Source organism: Arachis stenosperma, chromosome 3 (genome assembly GCF_014773155.1).
Source record: "Arachis stenosperma cultivar V10309 chromosome 3, arast.V10309.gnm1.PFL2, whole genome shotgun sequence".
In the NCBI taxonomy this organism is placed as follows: Eukaryota; Viridiplantae; Streptophyta; class Magnoliopsida; order Fabales; family Fabaceae; genus Arachis; species Arachis stenosperma.
Window position 1 is genome coordinate 79,018,567 of NC_080379.1, and position 24,732 is coordinate 79,043,298.

Genomic DNA, 24,732 nt, shown 5'->3' on the forward strand with positions numbered 1-24,732 from the left:
ATGAAGGAGGTGGTGCAGAAGGAGGTCACTAAATTACTAGAGGCTAGGATTATTTATCCCATTTCTAACAGCCCCTAGGTAAGCCCTGTCCAAGTCGTCCTTAAGAAGGGTGGCATGACAGTGGTTCATAATGAAAAAAATGAACTGGTTCCTACAAGAACAGTTACAGGGTGGCGTATGTGTATTGATTACAGAAGGCTCAATACAGCTACCAAAAAGGATCATTTTCCTTTACCATTCATAGACCATATGCTAGAAAGACTAGCAGGTCATGAATACTACTGCTTCCTGGATGGATATTCAGGTTATAATCAAATTGCAATAGATCCCCAAGATCAAGAGAAAACAGCATTCACATGTCCATCCAGAGTACTTGCATAAAGAAGGATGCCATTTGGCTTGTGCAATACACCTGCAACCTTTCAAAGATGCATGCTCTCTGTTTTCTCTGATATGGTGGAAAAATTTCTGGAAGTCTTCATGGATGACTTTTCAGTATTTGAAGACTCATTCAGCTCCTGTCTTGACCATCTAGCACTTCTTCTAAAGAGGTGCCAAGAGACTAACCTGGTTTTAAACTAGGAAAAATGTCACTTTATGGTGACTGAAGGAATTGTCCTTGGGAACAAAATTTCGAACAAGGGAATAGACGTGGATCAAGCTAAGGTAGAGGTAATTGAAAAATTACCACCACCTGCCAATGTTAAGGCAATCAGAAGCTTTCTGGGGCATGCAGGATTCTATAGGATGTTTATAAAAGATTTTTCAAAAATCGCCAAACCATTGAGTAATCTGCTAGCTGCTGACACGCCATTTATCTTTGATAAGGAGTGTCTGTAGGCATTTGAGACTCTGAAAGCTAAGCTAGTCACAGCACCAGTCATCTCTGCACCAGACTGGACATTACCATTTGAACTGATGTGTGATGCCAGTGACCATGCCATTGGTGCAGTGTTGGGACAAAGGCATGACAAGCTTCTGCACGTCATTTACTATGAAAGTCGTGTTTTAAATGACGCACAGAAGAACTACACAACCATAGAAAAAGAGTTACTTGCAGTGGTTTACGCCATTGACAAGTTTAGATTTTATTTAGTAGGATCAAAAGTGATTGTGTACACTGACCATGTTGCTCTTAAATATCTACTCACAAAGCAGGATTCAAAACCCAGACTCATTAGATGGGTATTGCTCCTGCAAGAGTTTGATATAGAAATAAGAGACAGAAAAGGGACAGAGAACCAAGTAGCAGATCACCTGTCCCGAATAGAACCAGTAGAAGGGGCGTCCCTCCCTCTTACTGAGATCTCTGAAAACTTTTCGGATGAGCAACTCTTTGCCATCCAGGAAGTGCCATGGTTTGCAGACATTGCAAACTACAAAGCAGTAAGATTCATACCCAAAGAGTACAGTAGGCAGCAAATAAAAAAATTGATCACGGATGCAAAGTACTATCTTTGGGATGAACCATATCTCTTTAAGAGATGTGCAGATGGAGTAATCCGTAGATGTGTGCCTAAAGAAAAAGCACAGAAGATCCTCTGGCACTGCCATGGATCACAGTATGGAGGATAATTTGGAAGTGAGCGAACAACCACAAGAGTCCTCCAATTTGGCTTCTACTGGCCTACTCTCTATAAACACTCCCGAGTGTTTGTACTTAATTGTGACAGTTGCCAAAGATCTCGCAATCTGCCTCATAGTTATGCCATGCCTCAACAAGGGATCTTGGAGATTGAGTTGTTTGATGTATGGGGTATTGACTTCATGGGACCTTTCCCACCATCATACTCAAACACTTATATTCTGGTGGCAGTGGATTATCTATCCAAATGGGTGGAAGCTATTGCAACACCCACTAATGATACTAAGACAGTGCTGAAATTCCTCCAGAAACATATCTTCAGCAGATTTGGCATCCCTAGAGTACTAATCAGTGATAGGGGCACTCATTTCTGCATTAAACAACTTTACTCTGCTTTGATTCGATATGGAGTTAGCCACAGGGTAGCTACTCCATATCATCCACAGACAAATGGGCAAGCTGAAGTCTCTAATAGAGAACTTAAAAGAATCCTGGAACGGACTGTGATTAACCGTAGAAGGGATTGGGCAAGAAGCTTGGATGATGCTCTGTGGGCATACAGAACAGCATTCAAGACACCTATAGGAACTTCTCCATACCAGCTGGTGTATGGAAAAGCCTGTCACTTGCCAGTGGAACTGGAACATAAGGCCTATTAGGCAACTAGATTCCTAAACCTTGATGCCAAGTTAGCTGGAGAAAAACGATTGCTCCAGTTAAATGAGCTAGAGGAATTCAGACTCAATGCTTTCGAAAATGCAAAAGTTTACAAAGAGAAAGCAAAAAGATGGCATGATAAGAAACTATCATCCAGAGTCTTTGAGCCAGGGCAGAAAGTTCTGCTATTTAATTCTAGGCTCAGATTATTCCCCGGGAAATTGAAATCCCGGTGGCGAGGTCCATATGTGATTACAAGTGTGTCACTATATGGATACGTGGAGCTTCAGGATAACGATTCTAACAAAAAGTTCATTGTTAATGAACAGAGAGTCAAACATTATCTTGAAAGCAATTTTGAGCAAGAATGCCCAAAACTGAGACTTGATTAAAGCTCAGTAATAGTCCAGCTAAAGACAATAAAAAAGCGCTTGCTGGGAGACAACCCAGCCATTTATAAAGCTTATTTGTTAATTAATTGATTTTTACAGGTTTATGTCAATTATCTTCAAGGTAAAATAGCAATTGCTTGAGTCCACAGAGTTACTGAAGGATTTAGAGGATAAAACAGCAAAAAGAAGCTTACTGGTGCGAAAAAAAGCCAGTAAGAGCTGTTTTGGACGCTGAACGCCCAAAAGAAGCACTTACTGGGCGTTCAACACCAGTAAGGATAGCCATCTGGGCGTTGAACGCCAGAAAGAAGCACCTTCTGGGCATCCTGGGCATTCAGAAAAATGCCAGCTAGAAAAACGCCCAGTGACAAAGGAGTTCCTAGCGTTCAACGCCAGCTAGAAGCAACAGCTGGGCGTTGAATGCCCAGGAGAAGCTACAAATGGGCGTTAAACGCCCAAACGCTGCATGTTTTGGGCGTTTAACGCCAGGATTGTGGGGAGGAGGTAATTTCATTTTTAATTCACATTTTTCAAATTTTTATATTCCAATTCATGATTTCTTGCATAAACATGTTACAAACTCTCATCCTTCAATTCCAAAAATTTTAAATCCTAATTTCTAAAATCCCTTTTTCAAAAATATCAAATGTATCTTAATTCATAAACACAAATCCTTTTCAAATCCCATCCAATTCCTTTTCAAATAATTTTTTTAAAAAAACTTAATTATCTTTTAAAATCTTTTTCAAAATAAAAAAATTCAGATTTATCTTTTTCAAATATCATTCACAACTTTTTAATTTTAAATTATATCTTTTTCTTATCATATTTATCTTTTATAAATCATATCTTCTATCTTATCTTTCTTCAAAATTTTCGAAAATCCACCCCCAACCCTTTAAATCCACATTCGGCTTCCCTCCTCTCATCCACCATTCGATACTAGCTCTCCTTCTACCCCTCTTCTTTCCTTTCTTTTGCTTGAGGACAAGCAAACCTCTAAGTTTGGTGTGTTTATCCGTGATCACTAAACCATATTCACTAAGATCATAGCTCCTAAAGGAAAACAACCCACTCCAAAAGGCAAGAAAGAGAGTATTCCAAAACCACTTTGGAATCAAGGGAAGTTCTTAACCAAAGAACATTTAGACCATTACTACAAAATAATGGGTTTAAGGTCAGTGATCCCGGAAGTTAGATTCGATCTGAAAGAAGACGAATATCCGGAGATTCAAGAGCAAATTCGAAACAGGAACTGGGAAGTCCTAGCTAATCCTGAAACAAAGGTGGGAAGAAACATGGGTCAGGAATTCTACGCTAATCTGTGGTAAACAGACAGGCAGAGAATATCTGGAACTGCCCTCTATGACTATCGGACCTTGGTCAGAGGAAAGATTGTTCACATTCACCCTGACAAAATCAGGGAGATCTTTACCTACCTCAGCTGAAAGATGACCCAGACTCCTTTAATAGGAGAATGATGAGAACAAATAAGGGCCTAGACAAGATTCTAGAGGATATATGCATCCCTGGAGCCAGGTGGACCACCAGCACCAAGGGCGTCCCAAATCAACTCAAGAGAGAAGATCTCAAACCAGTCGCCAGAGGCTGGCTGGACTTCATTGGGCGTTCTATATTGCCCACTAGCAACCGTTCTGAAGTCACAGTTAAAAGAGCAGTGATGATCTATTGTATTATGTTGGGAAAAAAGTGGAAGTTCATCAACTGATTTCATGTGAACTTTACATAATCGCAAATAAGAACTCCAAAGATGCCAAATTGGCTTATCCAAGCTTAATTTCTATGCTCTGCAAAAATGCTGGAGTGAAGATGGGAATAACTGAGTATATCTCAATTGAGCGACCAATCACCAAAATATCAATGGAAAAACAACAAGTGCAGGATGACCCTATCAAGAGGAGAGCACAGGAACTCCTCCCGGAAATCCCTCAAATTGAATACTAGGAGCATCTTGAAGCATCTGTTACCAAGATGCAAGAAGCTATGGACCAAATAAAGGAAGAACAGAATAATCAAAATAGCATGCATTGCAAATTGCTTGGGAAACAAGAAGAGCAAAGGCGTGACTTAAAGGAACTGAAGCATCAAAAACTATCTCTTGAAGGACCAAGCACCCCACAGACTAGAGGAACATCCAGTTCTCAAAATAAAGGTTGTTGAGTCCTAATCTTAGCTTTAATTCTGTGATAATTGTTCTTATAGGAATTTACCTTAGAAGTTACATAGGAGTAGTAGTAATTAGTATATCTATTTTGATTTTATTTCCAATTAAGCTATAATTTATTTTTCTCATCATCATTAAACATGAATAAAATATTAGATTTTTATAATAAAGAGGCAATATTTTTTTTTTGAGTCCTTAATAAGAAAAATTCTAATTACTTAGATGTAGTGGCAAAACTTTTTGTCTTCTGAATGAATGCTTGAACAGTGCATATTTTTTATATTGAATTTCATGAATGTTAAAATTGTTGGCTCTTGAAAGAATGATGAACAGGAGAAATATTATTGATGATCTGAAAAATCATGAAATTTATTCTTGAAGCAAGAAAAAGCAGTGAGAGAAAAAAAACAAGGAATCATTGGATAAAGAAAAAGAAAAAGCCAATAACCCTTAAAACCAAAAGGCAAGGGTGAAAAGGATTCAAGGCTTTGAGCATCAATGGATAGAAGGGCCCAAGAAAATAAATCCAGGCCTAAGCGGCTAAATCAAGCTGTCCCTAACCATGTGCTTGTGGCATGCAAGTCCAAGTAAAAAGCTTGAGACTGAGTGGTTAAAGTCGTGATCCAAAGCAAAGGAGTGTGCTTAAGAACTTTGGACACCTCTAATTGAGGACTCTAGCAAAGCTAAGTCACAATATGAAAAGGTTCACCCAGTTATGTGTATGTGGCATTTATGTATCCGGTGGTAATACTGGAAAACAAAGTGCTTAGGGTCACGGCCAAGACTCATAAAGTAACTGTGTTCAAGAATCAACATACTAAACTTGGAGAATCAATAATACTATCTGAATTCTAAGTTCCTATGGATGCCAATCATTCTGGATTTCAAAGGATAAAGTGAGATGCCAAAACTATTCAGAGGCAAAAAGCTACTAGTCCCACTCATCTGATTAGAATCTGAGCTTCACTTGAAACTCTGAGATATTATTGCTTCTTAATTTCTTTTTTTTATCCTATTTTATTTATCTAGTCGCTTGAGGACAAGCAACAGTTTAAGTTTGGTGTTGTGATGAGCGGATATTTTATATGCTTTTTGGGGGTAATTTCATGTAGATTTTAGTATGTTTTAGTTAGTTTTTAGTATAATTTTATTAGTTTTTAGGCAAAATTCATATTTCTGGACTTTACTATGATTTTTTGTATTTTTCTATAATTTCAGGTATTTTCTGGCAGAAATTGAGGCAGCTGAGCAAAAATCTGATTTAGGCTGAAAAAGGACTGCTGATGCTGTTGGATTCTGACCTTCCTGCACTCGGAATGGATTTTTTGGATCTACAAGAGTCCAATTAGCGCGCTGTCGATTGGGTTCGAAAGTAGACATTCAGGGCTTTCCAGCAATATATAATAGTCCATACTTTGCGCGAAAATAAGCGACGTAAACTGGCGTTCAATGCCAGTTTCATGTTGTAGTTTGGCGTTCAGCGCCAGAAACAGGTTGCAAGTTGGAGTTCAACGCCAGAAACAGGTTACAACCTGGCGTTCAACTCCAGAAACAGTCCAGGCACGTGAGAAGCTTAAGTCTCAGCCCCAGCACACACCAAGTGGGCCCCAGAAGTGGATTTCTGCACTATCCATCCTAGTTTACTCATTTTCTGTAAACCTAGGTTACTAGTTTAGTATTTAAACAACTTTTAGAGATTTATTTTGTATCTCATGACATTTTTAGATCTAAACTTTATACTTTTTGACGGCATGAGTCTCTAAACTCCATTGTTGGGGGTGAGGAGCTCTGCAGCTGACAAACCCCAATTTGACGGTTTATCTTGTATTGAATTTAGGGGATTTTATCACCTTTTACCCACATTTATTCAATGAAATAGCATGGTTTTGTATATTCTCCTTTAATTGTGCTTAAGAGTGAAAACATGCTTTTTAGGTCTTAAAATAGCTAAATATAATTCTCCTTGATTCCATTAGATGCCTTGATATGTTTGCTAAGTGATTTCAGATTTAGAGGGCAAAGATTGGATCAAGGGAATGAAGAAAGAAGCATGAAAATTTGGAGAACTCATGAAGAAATGAAAGAACCGGAAAGCTGTCAAGCCGACCTCTTCGCACTTAATCGACCATAACTTGAGCTACAGAGGTCCAAATGATGAGGTTCCAGTTGGGTTAGAAAGCTAACATCCGGGGCTTCGAAACGATATAAGATTTGCCATAGTTGCTACACGTATGGTGGCGCGCACGCACCGTTGCTGCCACCTGGTTCACATAATGCAACATGTGGCCAGCGATTTTAGAAGCCTTGTGGGCCCAATCCAACTCATTTCTGATGCTATTTAAGCCAAGGATTGAAGAGGAATCAAGAGAACTTTTAACCATTAGTCATAGTTTAGTTTTAGAAGTATTTTCTAGAGAGAGAAGCTCTCACTTCTCTCTAGAATTAGGATTAGGATTAGGTTTGGTTCTTAGATCTAGATTTTAATCTTTGCTTTCTCCTACTTCTACATCTCAATTCCTTGTAGTTACATTCATTCTTCTTCCATTCTTTTATTGTAATTTCCTTTATGTTGTTCTTACATTTTGTTGTGGATCTAGTATTGTTCCCTCTACATTCTTTCAATTCAATAAGAGGTAATTCATAATAATTGTTCCTCTTTGCTTTTCTATTATTGATCTCTTGCCTTTATAGTTAGATCTCTCTTTAATTCTTGCAATTTATGTTGTTTACTTGTATTGCACTCTATGTGTTTGTTGAAATGTCTCTTCTAGATTTAGTGTAGATTTTGTTCCTCTTGGCCTAGGTAGAGTAATTAGTGACACTTGAGTTATCTAATTCCTTTGTTGATTGATAATTGGAGAGATTGCTAATTGGTTTGGAGTGCACTAAAGCTAGTCTTTCCTTGGGAGTTGGCTAGAACTTGTGGCTCAAGTCAATTCATCCACTTGACTTTCCTTTATCTAGTAAGGGTTAATTAAGTGATAGCAATGAACAATGCTCATCACAATTGAGAAGGATAACTAGGATAGGACTTCTAATTTTCATACCTTGCCAAGAGCCTTTTAGAGCTATTAGTTTACTTTCATTGCCATTTACTTTCATGCCTCTTATCAAAACCCCAAAACAACTCAAACCAATAACAAGACACTTTATTGTAATTCTTAGGGAGAACGACCCGAGGTTTGAATACTTCGGTTTATAAATTTTAGGGGTTTGTTTTAGTGACAAACAACTTTTTGTATGAAAGGATTAGTGATTGGTTTAGAAACTATACTTGCAACGAGAATTCATTTGTGAAATTCTAAACCGTCAAAAATCTAATCATCAACAGCGGCTCGATGAATTAATGCAATTATTTTTGTTTTCCATTTAAACACGCTTGTTCCTATCTAAGATGTTCATTCGCGCTTCACTATGAAGAAGGTGATGATTCGTGACACTCATCACCTTTCTCAATCCATGAACGTGTGCCTGACAACCACCTCCATTCTATATTAGATTGAATGAGTATCTCTTAGATTCCTTAATCAGAATTTTCGTGGTATAAGCTAGAATCCATTGGCAGCATCCTTGAGAATCTGGAAAGTCTAAACCTTGTCTGTGGTATTCCGAGTATGATTCTGGGATTGGATGACTGTGATGAGCTTAAAACTCACGAGTGTTGGGCGTAGTAACAGACGCAAAAGGATCAATGGATCTTATTCTGACATGATCGAGAACCGACAGATGATTAGCTGTGCTGTGACAGAGCATTTGGTCCATTTTCACTGAGAAGATGGGAAGTAGCCATTGACAACGGTGGCGCCCTACATACAGCTTGCCATGGAAGGAGCCTTGCGTGTGTGAAGAGGAGGACAAGAGAAGAGCTGAAATTCAGAGGACAAAGCATCTCTAAAACTCCAACATATTCTCCATTTTTAAGTAACAATTACTTATTCCAAACACTTTCACTTTTTACAATTAAATTCAAAGAATCTTATTGGCATCCTGACTAAGATTAATAAGATAACCATAGCTTGCTTCATACCAACAATCTCCGTGGGATCGACCCTTACTCACGTAAGGTATTACTTGGACGATCCAGTGCACTTGCTGGTTAGTTGTGCGGATTGCAAAAGTGTGATTGCAATTTCGTGCACCAACGTCCAAGGAACTTGAGTAACTGCAGCTGAAGCAGGGTGCTATGTCTGTATCTGAGTATACAGATAAATTTGAGGAGCTATTCAGGTTTTCCCGCATGTGTCAGGGAGTTTCGATAGACTTTGAGGAATGAAAGTGTATTAACTACGAGAGAGGACTTCGGAGTGACATGCTGAGCTCCATTGGACCGATGGAGATTAGGGTCTTTTTCGAACTTGTGAACAATTGCCGTTTCGCTGAAGAAGGTGTGAGGAAGGCTGCCGAGGCAGAGAATGACGGTCGGTAGTCCCACCGCAAGGAGCACAACCAAGGATACACAACAAGGGGTCAGGAGTTTAAGAGAAGAGGATACCCACAATATTTTCTCCAAGAACGGAATATGCAACACCCTAATTAGCCTAAGCTTTACCTCGAGTCGTAAAACAAAGGTTAATTAGAGATTACGATAGTTGATGGGTTGGAAACAAAATTTCAACACCTAAACTCACCGGCAAGTCTACCGGGTCGCATCAAGTAGTAATAACTCACTTAGAGTAAGGTCGATCCCACAGGGATTGATGGATCAAGCAAATTTAGTGGGTGATTAGTTTAGTCAAGCTAACATTGAGTAAATTGTGTGAAGTTGATCAACAGAAAGTAAATTGCATGGAATTTAAATTGCAGGAAGTAAATTGCAGTGAAAGTAAAGAGCAGAATAGATAAATTGCAAGTAACTTAGAGAACAAAAAAGTAAAAATAGCTGAAACTTAAATTGCAAGAAATGTAAATTGTAGTGAAATGTAAAGGGGGCTGGGTGCTGGAAAGTAAAGAGAGCAATGAAGCAAGCAATCAGGAAAATTAAATTCAGATCACAGTAGCTCATATGTAAAGTGCAGAGGAACAAAAGTGTAGGAAAGTAAATTGGGATCTCAACAATTTCAAAATGTAAAGTTGAAGAATGTAGAAGAGTAAATCAAGCTCAAAGGAAACTAAATTGTGAAAATGCAGAAGAAGAACAAAGATGAATTTCAGATTTAAGAATTGAAACAGAATTCCGTCAATCTCAATCCAAAATTTAAAACATAAAGTAAAGGTTGCAGAAGAAAGAAAAATGAAAACTGGAAATTAAAATTAGATCCAATTCTTAGAACAATTGAGAAGATAGGTGAAAGGTGATTCTCAAGCTTAGAATCAATGAAGCTCTTCAATCTCAATTCAAGTTCCAAGAACAGAAATTAAGGATTTGCAGAAGAAAAGAAAATGCAAAAAGTAAAAAAAAAAACTCATATCTCAATTCCCAAATTTCAAGTTCATAAAGAAAAATTTAAACCAAGAGCTATCTATTCTACTTGCTCCCTAGTGGAGCCAACCTTCTTACAAAAATAAAAATGATGCCTTATATAGGCTTTACAAAGTGAAAAATGAAATTAAAAACAAATTACAATTAAAATCAAATTCCTAATCTAATTAATCCTTGTGCCTTTGAGTAATGTCAATTGGGCTTTGCTTGCTTTGGATTTGAAGAATAGTGAATCCAAAATGTCTTTTTAATTGAAATTGTGCTATGGTGCACCTCCCAGGGAACGGCTCAGTTGTGAAAGTTAACTGAGCACTCAATCCTTGTTTTTGGCCTTGCAATTTGTTGCGCAACAAGCCTTCCTTGGTGCAGGGCCGATAAAGCTCGGTTGATTAAGTGAATTGAGCGTTCCTTGCTTGTTGATGAGCCCTAGCATTGAACCTTGGTGGAAGCATTGTGGAGTAAATTCTTTGTGAATTAATGGAAGGTGGCACCTTGCCTTGAGTGGAAGGCCTCAAGTTCGAATCCTTGCTGAGCCATTTTGCTTATTTTCTTTGCAAGAAGTGTAGCGCTCCTTCCTTGCTTTCCTTGTGTCTCCCCCTTCGAATCTTGGTGAAGCCACTTTGGTCTATTTTTGCTTGTTTTTGGTCCTTAAAGACTCCTTTCACTTGTGCCTCAATTTCATGCCAAATATAAATTGCTATATATCATTGGAAAGCTCTGAATGTCAGCTTTCCAACGCAACTAAAAGCACATCAATTGGACATCTGTAGCTCAAGTTATGGCTCTTTGAAGAAGGCATGGTCATGCTGTGAACGCCCAAGTTTAACTTAGCGAAAATTCTTGCTTCCGTGCTGAATTTTTCACGATAAAGCTAACTTCACTTAGTGAACTGAGCTTTGTGAGTGCTAATTGTCAAGCTTCCTTGATTTGATCATGGGCCACGCTTTTAAAAGCGTAGCCTAAGGCTCCAAAGTGTGCTCCAACTTCAAAGTGTGCCCTAAAACTCTTTTTTTCTCCTTTTTAGCTTATTTTGTGCTTCTTTGTTTCTTTTTCTTCTTATTTCCTACCAAAAGAATGAAATATTTGAGCACAAATCATAAATTTCTTGTATGAAAAAGCATAGAAAAACATGACATGATGACATATCATCACAACACCAAACTTAAACCTTGCTTGTCCCCAAGCAAGAAAATAATCATGCAATAAAGATTGACAATCCAAGGTAGGAAGAATAGCAAGTTAATGTTCATGGTAAGCTAGTTTTCGATGCATACTACAATCACAAAAAAATGTAAATGATTGATGCTTCTATCTAGCTCAATTTATGAAATCTTTTCCTTGAAACAAGCTTTTGATTTTCTTATTAGCTTCTCTTTTTGGGTGCTTTGCCCCATGTGTTGATAACAAAGCTACGACTTCTAAATGCTTTGTTTTCAAATATTACCACTTGATACATAAGCACTACAAGCATTTAATTAGAGGATTTCATTAAGCTCATTTGTTTCTTTCCTTGACTCTCTAATCATTGATGCTCAGAACCTTGAGCTTTGAGGGTGTGCTTTTGCACTTGAACCTAGCCTTGACTCTAAATATTTTTTTTTCAAGCTTTTTGCTTGATAATAAACACCACAAGTACTTAACAATGAAATTGTCATTGGTACTCAGAGCCTTCAGCTTTCTCATTCTTTCCCTTTTTCTTTTCTTGCTTTAATTTGCATTTGCTTATTCAAGGTTCTCATGATTTCAAGAGATTTCACAAAATATACTAGATGAAAACTTCAATTAAATAAAATCTAATGCAATTGAGCAACAATTAACCATACTAGCTTCCCAAAATTTGTATGCACATGCTAATTTCTTCTTTAATGCCTTATTTGTTTAAAATCATGATACTTTACTGTCTTAAACTTTACAAAACTCAAGTTGGTAGTCATAATGGCATGGCAACATGTTACAAATCATAAGTTAGGCTATGTTCATTCATACCACACATGCATATAGAGAAGATAAAGGCAATCATGCAATTCAAAGTGCTTGGAAACAAATGAGAGGAAAAGGAACTTTACAACCTTGTAATTCATCTTCTCTATTGTTGTCATTTTCCTCCCATTCTTCCTCTTCCCTTGCCAAACTCAGAATGCTTGCTTATCCTCAAGCAACAATTAGAACAATGGCTATGGGGCTAAGATAGATCATGAATGTCTCACACAATGAAATGTTAATAGTACATGTGTAAGCAAAATTAAAAATAACAATCAAGGCACAAGAGACAGAGACATTGTGATTGCAAAGATAATAGGGTGTGCACAATATATTGCATAAAAGATAGGTGGCATACCAAACTTAGTGTGACACTTTCACTTGGAATTAATGCAAGTATCCAATAAAGATTGGAAGCAAATTTTGTTGCATAGCAACACCAAACATAGAATGCAATCATATGTCAATTTATTTGAATTAACTAAGCAACTAAAACTGTTATATGTTAACTACAATCACCAAGTGAAGCATCTGTCATGAGTAAGGATTTCTTGGTGAGGCATTAACAAAAACAGTTAAGCATCAAACTAAATGAAAGCATTTAAAAATAGAAAAAATGACTAGAACAAGTAGAATGAAAAAGTGTCAAATCAAAAGAGAAGAATAAAACTGCAGAGGCATTATGATTATGCAGACAAGTAGTGTTGCTTGAATAAATTGCATAGAAAATAAGTGGCACACCAAACTTAGAATCTTAGTGTGATACTTTCATTTTTTATTTGATGCAATCATCCAAAAGGTTTGAAAATAATTTGTTGTAAGGCAACACCAAACTTAGAATGTAACCATATGCCAATTTATTGAAATTTAAACAAAGCAAAGAGAGAAAATAAACCAAGCAGATGAAAGAAATGTTACCTACGGTTGACATGTTCTTCACTTTCTTCCTTTTCTTCCAGTTTGTTAAGAGGAATGACCTCAAGGGAGGAGAAGATTCAGCTATTGCCCCATGTCTTGGTCTCTCCTCAACAAGCTTTCTTCTGTAAATAGCTTGATTGAGCTTGCTTGCTGGATCAGGGGGAGGATTGCTTGTAGTTGACCTTCTCTTCTTCATGAATATTGTCCTTTGTAGCTTGGTCACAATCCTCTTCTCGGTGCTTTTGTTAATTTCCATCACTTCTTTGAGTCTTAAGTCTTGGTGGTTGTGTGATTGGAGTGTTCTCTTCATCAAGAGCTTTTTGAATTGATAGTTCAGTGAGCTCTTCCTTCTTGTAATTTTCTGCTTCAATTGAGTGTGAACTTCCTTGATTGGCTTCCTCCTCTTCTTTTACATGATCTTCCATTAAGTCTTTTGGGAGTGAAGTTTCATGTTCCTCTATCACCTCAATTAGCTTCTGTGAATGTAGAATCCTTGGCTCATGTTCCTCATCTTTCATTGCAATTTCACTTGACACAGGGACCTTTTGTTCTTGTTTTTCCACTTCCTCACCCACAAGTTGGTCTTCATCCTCACTATTTGATGGTTCTAAGTTCCTCCTTGTTTGCTCTAAGGGCCCATTCATCTTCTTGAAGAGGATTTCTTTCCAGGATTGGGATTGTGTGTATCTTTCCACAAGTTATTTGTGTATTTCAATGGCTTGGCATCAGTTTTCTAAGGGTTCCTTGGACCATTGAAGATGTGAAGGTTGAGAGTAATTTTGGTGACATGGATGTGTTGTGGTGAAGTTGTGTTGAGGGGTGTGGGATGAGTTGTGTGATTGGTGGGATGACTTGTATGGATCTTAGAGGAAACTTTATGTTGAGGCACAATCAAGTGATGAAGAACTTTCAAATGAGAAACTGGGACGTGAGGGTGGATGCTCTTCCATTCCTTGGTGATACTCCCAGCCACCATTAGAATAATGACTTGAATCATTTTGTGGGGGTGGGAAGTATCCCATATGATTCTCTTGCTCATCTTGTGTCTCTGAAGCAAATCTCCATGAATTTGAGTGCTCAGAATTGGTATTTTCTTGGTGATATTCCCAGCCACCATTAGAGATTGGTGATGGTGGGTAATATCCCATAAAATTTGTTTGATCATAAGATGAGTTGAACTCCATTTGAATTTTGGAAAACACAACACCAAGGAAAATTGAAATTACTCATATCAGAGATGAGAATTTCTTAGTGAGGCAAAAACACAAACACCTTGGTTTCAAGAACAAAAACAAAAAAATGCTTAATCTAGACTTCTCACCCACTTAATCATTGTTGATCTAAATCAATCCCCGGCAATGGCGCCAAAAACTTGACGGGTTGGAAACGAAATTCCAACACCTAAACTCACCGGCAAGTGTACCGGGTCGCATCAAGTAGTAATAACTGACTTAGAGTGAGGTCGATCCCATAGGATTGATTGATCAAGCAACTTTAGTGGGTGATTAGTTTAGTCAAGCTAACATTGAGTGAATTGTGTGATGTTGATCAATAGAAAGTAAATTGCATGGAATTTAAATTGCAGGAAGTAAATTGCAATGAAAGTAAAGAGCATAATAGATAAATTGCAAGTAACTTAGAGAACAAGAAAGTAAAATAGCTAAAACTTAAATTGCAAGAAATGTAAATTGCAGTGAAATGTAAAGGGGGCTAGGTGCTGGAAAGTAAAGAGAGCAATGAAGCAAGCAATTAGAAAATTTAAAGTGCAGGAAAATTAAATTCAGATCACAGTAGCTCATATGTAAAGTGTAGAGGAACAAAAGTGTAGGACAGTAAATTGGGATCTCAACAATTTCAAAATATAAAGTTGCAGAATGTAGAAGAGTAAATCAAGCTCAAAGGAAAATAAATTGTGAAAGTGCAGAAGAAGAACAAAGATGAATTTCAGATTTAAGAATTGAAACAGAATTCCTGCCATCTCAATCTAAAATTTAAAACATAAAGTAAAGGTTGCAGAAGAAAGAAAAATGAAAACTGGAAATTAAAATCAGATCCAATTCTTAGAACAATTGAGAAGAGAGGTGAAAGGTAATTCTCAAGCTTAGAATCAATGAAGCTCTTCAATCTCAATTCAAGTTCCAAGAACATAAATTAAGGATTTGCAGAAGAAAAGAGAATGCAGAAAGTAAAAAAAACTCATATCTCAATTCCCAAATTTCAAGTTCACAAAGGAAAATTTAAACCAAGAGCTCTCTATTCTACTTGCTCCCTAGTGGAGCCAGCCTTCTTACAAAAATAAAAATGATGCCTTATATAGGCTTTACAAAGTGAAAAATGAAATTAAAAAAAATTACAATTAAAATCAAATTCCTAATCTAATTAATCCTTGTGCCTTTGAGTGATGTCAATTGGGCATTGCTTGCTTTGGATTTGAAGAAGAGTGAATCCAAAATGGCTTCTTAATTGAAATTGTGCCATGGTGCACCTCCCAGGGAACGGCTTAGTTGTGAAAGTTAACTGAGCACTCAATCCTTGCTTTTGGCCTTACAATTTGTTGTGCAACAAGCCTTCCTTGGTGCAGGGCCGATAAAGCTCGGTTGATTAAGTGAACTGAGCGCTCATTGCTTGTTGATGAGCCCCAGCTTCGAACCTTGGTGGAAGCATTGTGGAGTAAATTCTTTGTGAATTAATGGAAGGCGGCACCTCGCTTTGAGTGGAAGGCCTCAAGTTCGAATCCTTGCTAAGCCATTTTGCTTATTTTCCTTGCAAGAAGTGTAGCGCTCCTTCTTTGCTTTCCTTGTGTCTCCCCCTTCGAATCTTGGTGAAGCCACTTTGGTCTATTTTTACTTGTTTTTGGTCCTTAAAGATGCCTTTCACTTGTACCTCAATTTCATGCCAAATATGGATTGCTATATATCGTTAGAAATCTCTAAATGTCAGCTTTCCAATGAAACTAAAAGCACATCAATTGGACGTCTGTAGCTCAAGTTATGGCTCTTTGAAGGAGGCATGGTCATGCTGTGAACGCCCAAGTTTAACTTGGTGAAAATTCTTGCTTCCATGCTGAATTTTGTGAGTGCTGATTGTCAAGCTTCCTTTATTTGAAGCGTGGCCTAAGGCTCCAAAGTGTGCTCCAACTTTAAAGTGTGCCCCAAAACTCTTTTTTTCTCCTTCTTAGCTTATTTTTGCTTCTTTGTTTCTTTTTCTTCTTATTTCCTACCAAATTTATAAAATTTAAAGATCAAGGAAATATACCATTTAAGCACAAAAGAATGCAATATTTGAGCACAAATCATAAATTTTTTGTATGAAAAAGCATAGAAAAACATGACATGATGACATGTCATCAACAGTTCATAAGCTCACACATATAATATATATAGAAAGGATAGTATAATCTAGAAGCCCGATGAAGGATACAGCTCGAAAATAGGATTTCAAAAGCACAAAACGTGCTAACAAAGATACTAGCTTAAGGCACAAGAGACAGATATAAGATAAGAAAAGATAAGTATATAATATCATAAGAAACTAGCCACGGCTCGCAGATTACTAACTAAACTATTTACCGCTATCCCACAGCCTTTACCAACCTACCCTCCGTGGATCCCGTCGCCACCACCTACCTAACCTCCTCAGCACCAGACAAACATAAGTAATATTCAAATACATAACAAGTAATTCAAGAAGCAAGTAGGCATATTATACAATTAGGCAAACTCAAGTAATCAAAGCAAACAAGCACATAAGAGATGCATATGATGAATGTCTATCCTATTGGCTCGTGATATCACCTGTCGGTCCTTTAATGCTAACCCGACGCATCCTTTCGGATGTAGCTTTTCTGCTATGCCTACGGATATAGTGCCGGACACACTCTATTGACCCACGGTTATATTGTCAGGCACACTCTATTCACCCACAGATATAGTGACGGCCATACTCGTATGCTTAACCCAAGGATATAATGCCTGGCACACTCTTGCAGCAGAAAAGGTCATCAGTCATAATCCAATCCCAGAGGCATAATACCCTGCACACTATCATTCTTAACCCAAAGATACAGTGCCTGGCACACTCTCAACATTCCTCAAGATCATTCATTCCTTTTTGAGTCCTCGACTTATCACGACCATCATCAAATCATGATTTCCATTCCAAACTCATAGTTCATCAGTTCCTCAATTCTAGTACCATCCTTCTTTCTCAGGCTACCATACCCATCCTCAGTACACCAGAAACCTACACCTCCATTTGCTAACTTTTTAACGTAAAACCCAAATAAAATCTCCTAAGACTTTTCCCATGTTTCAATGCTCAAGAATGAGCCCAAGAGTCTTAAAAAGGTGTTATAGAAGTTTACAACCTTGTTGGGAAGGTGAAATAGTTGAAAACAAGTTTCAAATTTGAGAAATAGGGCGTGTGCGTATGCATAGGGGTGTGCGCGCGCACGCCCTGGAGAAGTTTCAAAACGTGTGTGATGAGCGGATATTTTATACGCTTTTTGGGGGTAATTTCATGTAGATTTTAGCATGTTTTAATTAGTTTTTAATAGAATTTTATTAGTTTTTAAGCAAAAATCATATTTCTGGATTTTACTATGGGTTTGTGTGTTTTTCTGTGATTTCAGGTATTTTCTGGCTGAAATTGAGGGAGCTGAGCAAAAATCTGATTTAGGCTGAAAAAGGACTGCTAATGTTGTTGGATTCTGACCTCCCTGCACTTGGAATGGATTTTTTGGAGCTACAGGAGTCCAATTAGCGCGCTTTCAATTGGGTTGGAATGTAGACATCCAGGGCTTTCCATAAATATATAATAGTTCATACTTTGCGCGAAGATAGACGACGTAAACGGGCGTTCAACGCTAGTTTCATGTTGCAGTCTGGCATTCAGCGCCAGAAACAGGTTACAAGTTGGAGTTCAACGCCAGAAACAGGTTACAACCTGGCGTTCAACTCCAGAAACAGCCCAGGTATGTGAGAAGCTTAAGTCTCAGCCCCAGCACACACCAAGTGGGCCCCAGAAGTAGATTTCTGCACCAATTATCTTAGTTTACTCATTTTCTGTAAACCTAGGTTACTAGTTTAGTATTTAAACAACTTTTAGAGACTTATTTTGTACCTCATGACATTTTTAGATCTGAAATTTGTACCTTTTGGCAGCATGAGTCTCTAAACCCATTGTTGGGGGTGAGGAGCTCTGCAGTGTCTCGATGAATTAATGCAATTATTTCTGTTTTCCATTCAAACACGCTTGTTCCTATCTAAGTTGTTCATTCGCGTTTCACTATGAAGAAGGTGATGATCAGTGACACTCATCACCTTCCTCAATCCATGAACGTATGCCTGACAACCACCTCCATTCTACATCAGATTGAATGAGTATCTCTTAGATTTCTTAATCAGAATCTTCGTGGTATAAGCTAGAATTGATGGCAGCATTCATGAGAATCCGGAAAGTCTAAACCTTGTCTGTGGTATTCTGATGATTAGATTTTTGACGGTTTAGAATTTCACTAATGAAGTCTCGTTGTAAAGTATAGTTTCTAAACCAAACAATAATCCTTTCATACAAAAAGTTGTTTGTCACTAGTACAAACCCCTAAAATTTATAAACTGAAGTATTGAACCTCGAGTCGATCTCCCTAGGAATTACAATAAAGTGTCTTGTTATTGGTTGTGAGTTATTTTTGGGGTTTTAATAAGAAACATGAAGAATAAATGGCAACAAGTAAACTAATGGCTAAAAAAAATCTTGGCAAGGGTTGGTGGTCAAAGATCTCTATCCTAATCACTAACCACAATATGAGAATTGGCAAGGATTAATCTCACTAAATCATCCTCTAACTAATGGTAAAGGAAAGTTGAATGAGATATATCAATCCAAGTCCATAGGTCCTAACTCTCCACTAATTCAATTAGTGAGAACTAGAGTCAATGGCTCCCAATCATCAATCACTTGGACATTAGTAACTCAAGAGGTCCTAAGTTACCTTTCCAAGCCAAGAGTATAAAATTCCACTCTAAAATCCAACCAAGCATTTCATCAAACACTTGGAAGGCATAAAAGGAAAGCATAGTAAATAAACAACAAGAACAAAATCTAACAACAATTATTGCAAAGAATTAACAACAACAAATCAAAAGGAACACAATTATTATGATTTATCTTGAATTGAATTGAAAGAGAAAGGAAGGAACAAAAGTAGATCTACAACAAAATACAAGAACAACATAAAGGAAATTACAACAAAAGAATAGAGGAAGATGAATGTAACAACAAGGAATTAAGAGGATAGAAGTAGAAGAAGATGAATTAAAATCTAGATCTAAGAACTAAACCTAATCTTAATCCTAATCCTAGAGAGAAGTGAGAGCTTCTCTCTCTAGAAACTAACTCTAACTACTAAACTAAGCTAAACTAAACAAATGGTTAAAAGTATGTTTATTCCCTTTCATTCCTTGGCTCTTATATGCAGTTTGGCGCCAAAGTTGGTTGCAGAAACCTTCCAAAATCGCCAGGCACGTGTTGCTTTAATGAGATCATGTGCGAACTGCGACGCGTGCGCACACGGTACGCGTGCACGTCCCTGGCCGATTCTGCATTGTGCGCGCGAGCGCCTTGTGCGCGTGCGCGTGTGATAAACCACTATTTTATGGTTTATCTTATGCTCAATTGAGTGGTTTTTATCAACTCTTTACTCACTTATTCATACAATTCGCATGTTTTACATTTTCCTTCCTGATTTTGTGTTATGATTGAAAACATGCTTCTTTGATCTTATATTTACTTATTATTAATCCACTCTTATTACCATTAGATGCCTTGATATGTGTGTTAAGTTTTTTCAGATATTATAAGGCAGGAATGCCTTGGAGGATGGGAAGGAAGCATGCAAAAGTGGAAGGAATACAATAAGTTGGAGAAATTGATAAGCTGTCCAGCCTGACCTCTTTGCACTCAAACGGCTATAACTTTAGCTATAGAGGTCCAAACACCGCGGTTTCAGTTGCGTTGGAAAGCTAACGTCCGGGGCTTCGATTTGATATATAATTTGCCATAGCTACTCCTATGCCAGGCGATGCAAATGCGTGAGTCACGCGGACGCTTGACCTGGCAGGAACGCAACCCGCTCGGCCGCGTGAGCCATGCGGCCGCGTCACTTTTCCACGACCTGTATGGACCAGAAAGTGCTGGAAGTGATTTCTGGGCTGTTTCTGACCCAATTTTCGGCCCAGAGAACATAGATTAGAGGCTATAAAGAGGGGGAATGCAACCATTCATAATTATGCTCTCATAATTCACTTTTCATGTTTTAGATGTAGTTTTTAGAGAGAGAGATTCTCTCCTCTCTCTTAGGATTTAGGTAGAGTTTTTAGAAATTAGGATTTAGGACTTCTCTTAGTTTTAGGAGTGACTCTCGATCCCAGGTTCAATGTTCTTTGTATTTATTTATTTTCAATGTTCCATGTTTGGATTGATTTTCTTATTTATATATAATTTGAGGTATTTTCAGATCTATGATTTGTGACTTTTATTTATATAAATAATTTGGATTTTTCTGTTACCCTTTTGGCTTTGGTTGAGTAATTGGTGACACTTGAGCTGTCAAATAAAGCAGTGGTTGAAATTGGGAGTTGCTAATTAATTTGAGTTCCAATAACTCTAGCCTTTCCAAAGGAAAGACTAGGACTTTAGGTATCAAATTAATTAGTCCACTTGACCTTCCTTTGTTTAGTAAAGGTTAACTAAGTGGGATTAAAATCCAATTCTCATCACAATTGATAAGGATAGGACTTCCTGTTCTTTATACCTTGCTAAGAGTTTATTTTACAGTTATTTATTTATTTTTTTATTGCTTTGAAAATATACCTGTGCCCATTGCCCAAATTTCAAAAATCCCAATTTTACATTTTTTATAGCCAATAATAAGAATATACCTTCCTGCAATTCCTTGAGAAGACGACCCGAGGTTTGAATACTCGGTTATCAATTTCAAAGGGGTTTGTTACTTGTGACAACCAAAACATTTGCACGAAGGGATTTCTGTTGGTTTAGAATATATATCTACAACGCGACTATTTTTATAAAATTCTTTACTAGCGAAAATCCTAACGTCAAAATGGCGCCGTTGCCGGGGAATTGCAAACGTGTGCCTTATTATTGGTTATTGTAAATATTTTTCAAAAAAAAAATTTCAGATTTTATTTTAAAATTTTTGTCTAAAAAATTTTTCAAAAATCATCTCTTTTCCAAAATATTTTCTTTTTGTTAGTTTTTATTCTTATTTTCTCCTACTACCATGAACTCTCACCCCTTTGGCTATGATTCTGGTAATAATTATGTTGCAGAAAGAGGAAATTACAATGAGAACAGGCATCAAGATTGGAACAATCAAAGATGGGAGGATCCACAAGGATTTGATCAACCCTCATGGCAACAACCACCTCCAATGGATTACCAACAACCATTCTGTGATGCATATCAAGATGATGGCTATGGTGAGCGCTCTTTTGATTATCAATAACCACCACCATATGCCTATGAACCCCCTCCTCAACATGACTTTAGACCACCATACTCACAAGCCCCTTTCTGCCATTCACCTCCATATGATCCGTGTCCACCATGCCAACCACCTTATGAGCCAAATGAACCATACACAGAACCACCACCTTTCCAACACAACTACTCTCATGAACCACCACCTCAATATTCACCATCTCCATATCATTATCAAGATTAACCACCTTCCTATTATGAACCCTCTCTCCCAACCAATGAATCCTCATATCCACCCCAACCTCCAATGGATGACAGACTTCGTGTTATTCTTCAAAGGCAAGAAATGATGAATACGAGTGTGCTAAATTTCGTGGCCGCCTTAGGCGAGTTAGTAAATATATTAGCTTTTCGACGTTCGGACACTCAAGGAACCCCCATGGCTTCATGTGGACAATCTAATGAAGAACGTAGCATGAAGGAGACATTAGAAACTCCGGAGGACAATGAGGAACATGGCTTTGTACTGGAACAAGTGGAGGAAGCCATAATAGTTGCAGAGGAAGAAGTGGTTAAAGACTTAGGAGATGCTGAACCTCCATGGGAAAGTCAAGACAATGAGCCTCCTTCCAAGACGGTTGCAATTGATGTTGAGGAGGGTGTACAACCTCCAAGGCATATCATAGCTAAAGACTTTGAAGAGGTTGATCAAGAGATGGAGATTCAAGAAGAAGAAGCACACCGTCCTATGCCCTTGGTAAGCAATGAAGAGGAGATTGAATTGGAAGAAATCTACCAAGAGGAAGAGGTTGAAATTGAAGAAGCTTGCAAAGAGGTGGTAGTTATCAGAGAAGAGCACAAGGGAGTGGAGCTTGCAATTTCATTAAAAATACCTCCCCCTAAGTTGCCATCATCCTTCACAATATTCAAGTGGGTAAAATTCATATCCCTTAGCTTTCTAATTCCACTTGAATATGAGCTACTTGAGACGGATGGCCAACTTAGAGCTCTTTGTGACATTAAGAGTAAGAGGAAGATGGCCAGTGGTAAGAATTGTCCTGCAAGGTTCATCATGGTTGGAAGCTCAAAGTTTAAACGCAAAGGTTGGTGTAAAGCTCAACGGAATGGGTCTAGGAAGTTGTTTGGCCGCTTACGTGAGAATTCAGACTGCTTGCCACCTGGATGGAACAATATTGCTCAACCAAAAGACGGGTGCAAAGGCAAGGTCTGGGATCCCGGAATCCATTCTACCAATCACCACTCTTAGGGCCTTGTCACTTGCTTTAACTTGCTTGAAGGCTTTCTGCGCCTAGTTTGGGATCCCGGAGGCTATTGGAAGTACAAACATTGGTGGGGATTCCTGGATTAATACAAGCACAAGCCACCCTAGCAGGAAGCTCATCAAATGTCCAACTTAAGGACTATAACTAAAAGTGCTAGGTGGGAGACAACCCACCATGGTATGATCGTCCCTTTTCAGTTTTAATTCTAGTATGTTTTGTTTGTTTTTAAAATTTTATTGGACATGGAATCATGCATAGCATTCATATTAAGCATTGCATTCTGCATATTGCATAAACAAAAAAAAAGAAAAAACACGCACGCGACGCGGCAGCGTCGCTGACACGTCCGCGTCACTAGTGCGTCGGGGAGAAAATAATTGAACAGAGAGTCACACGAAAGCGTGGTTGGAGGCGCGCCTTTAGCATAATTTGACCCCACGCGACCGCATCATGTGGAACTTTGGCCTCCCACGCGACCGCGTGCCATGAAAATCGACGTCAAAGAAGTGCATGGCCGAAAGTTGTGCTGGAATTGGGCTGGACTCGTGCTAGAAGCCCAAGTCCTCCCACGCGAACGCGTGCCCCACGCGTTCGCGTCATATCTCCATGATGGCCACTCACGCGATCGCATGACCCACGCGATCGCGTCACCCCAGATTTGGCGAAAATAAAAATTTTGAACAGAGAGTTGTGCGAGCGCGAGGCTACCCTCGCGCCAGTGGCATAAAACGGGTCACGCGACCGCGTGACCGACGCGACCGCGTCAATCTGTATAAGTGCAAGTCACGCGACCGCGTGCCCCACGCGTCCGCGTCGCTTGCGCCGCACAGCTTATCCTAATTTGCCAAATATCTTATCTTTTCTTCCCCAATCCTAATTTTTCCTCCCTCCTTTCTTACTTACTTCTTCTTCCCTTCTTTCCCTTCTCATTCTTCTTATCTTTCATTTCCTTTTACTTAATTGCATACTTTCATTCATTGCATTATTTTCATTGGTGTTGGAATTTTATTTGGCTCATTGTTTTTCTATATTTTTGTGGATTATTTGACAATTATATATTACTTTTTAAAGGGTTGATTGCATGTTCAATTTAATACTTTCAAATAGCTTATTTACCATGCATGCTATGTGTTTGTGAAAACGCCCATATGGCATTGTGCACTATTTTTAAGATTTCTTTTAATCTATTACTATAAATGCTTGCTTTTTGAAACACCCTTTTTATATTTTATTAATTAAATATAATTGTTATTACAAACATGATTGTTAGTTTGAAAGACTTGGTAATCTAACTTGCACATTGAATGCTTGATCTATGCTACTCATGCCTTTGCCAGCATGCCAATAAACATCTTGCATTTAACTGTCATCACATGCACTTACTATATTTCCATTGATGACTTTTCACATGTAGTCATGACCATGTGTTAACATCATTCTTCTTTACTGTGCATTGATTACCACCTTTCCCGCTCTCTTCCTTCCTGGATTCCCTAGCTTTACTTGTTACTTTCTTTTTCCCTTTTCAGGATGGCCACCAAGAAGGGTACAGAGAAAGCTACTCCCAAACCACTGGCAAGGAAAGGAACAAAGAGAGCATGATGAGCGGATAATTTATACGCTTTTTGGCATTATTTTTAGTGTGTTTTTAGTATGTTTTAGTTAGTTTATATTATATTTTTATTAGTTTTTAGTTAAAATTCACTTTTCTGGACTTTACTATGAGTTTGTGTATTTTTCTGTGATTTCAGGTATTTTCTGACTGAAATTGAGGGACCTGAGCAAAAATCTAATTCAGAGGCTAAAATGGA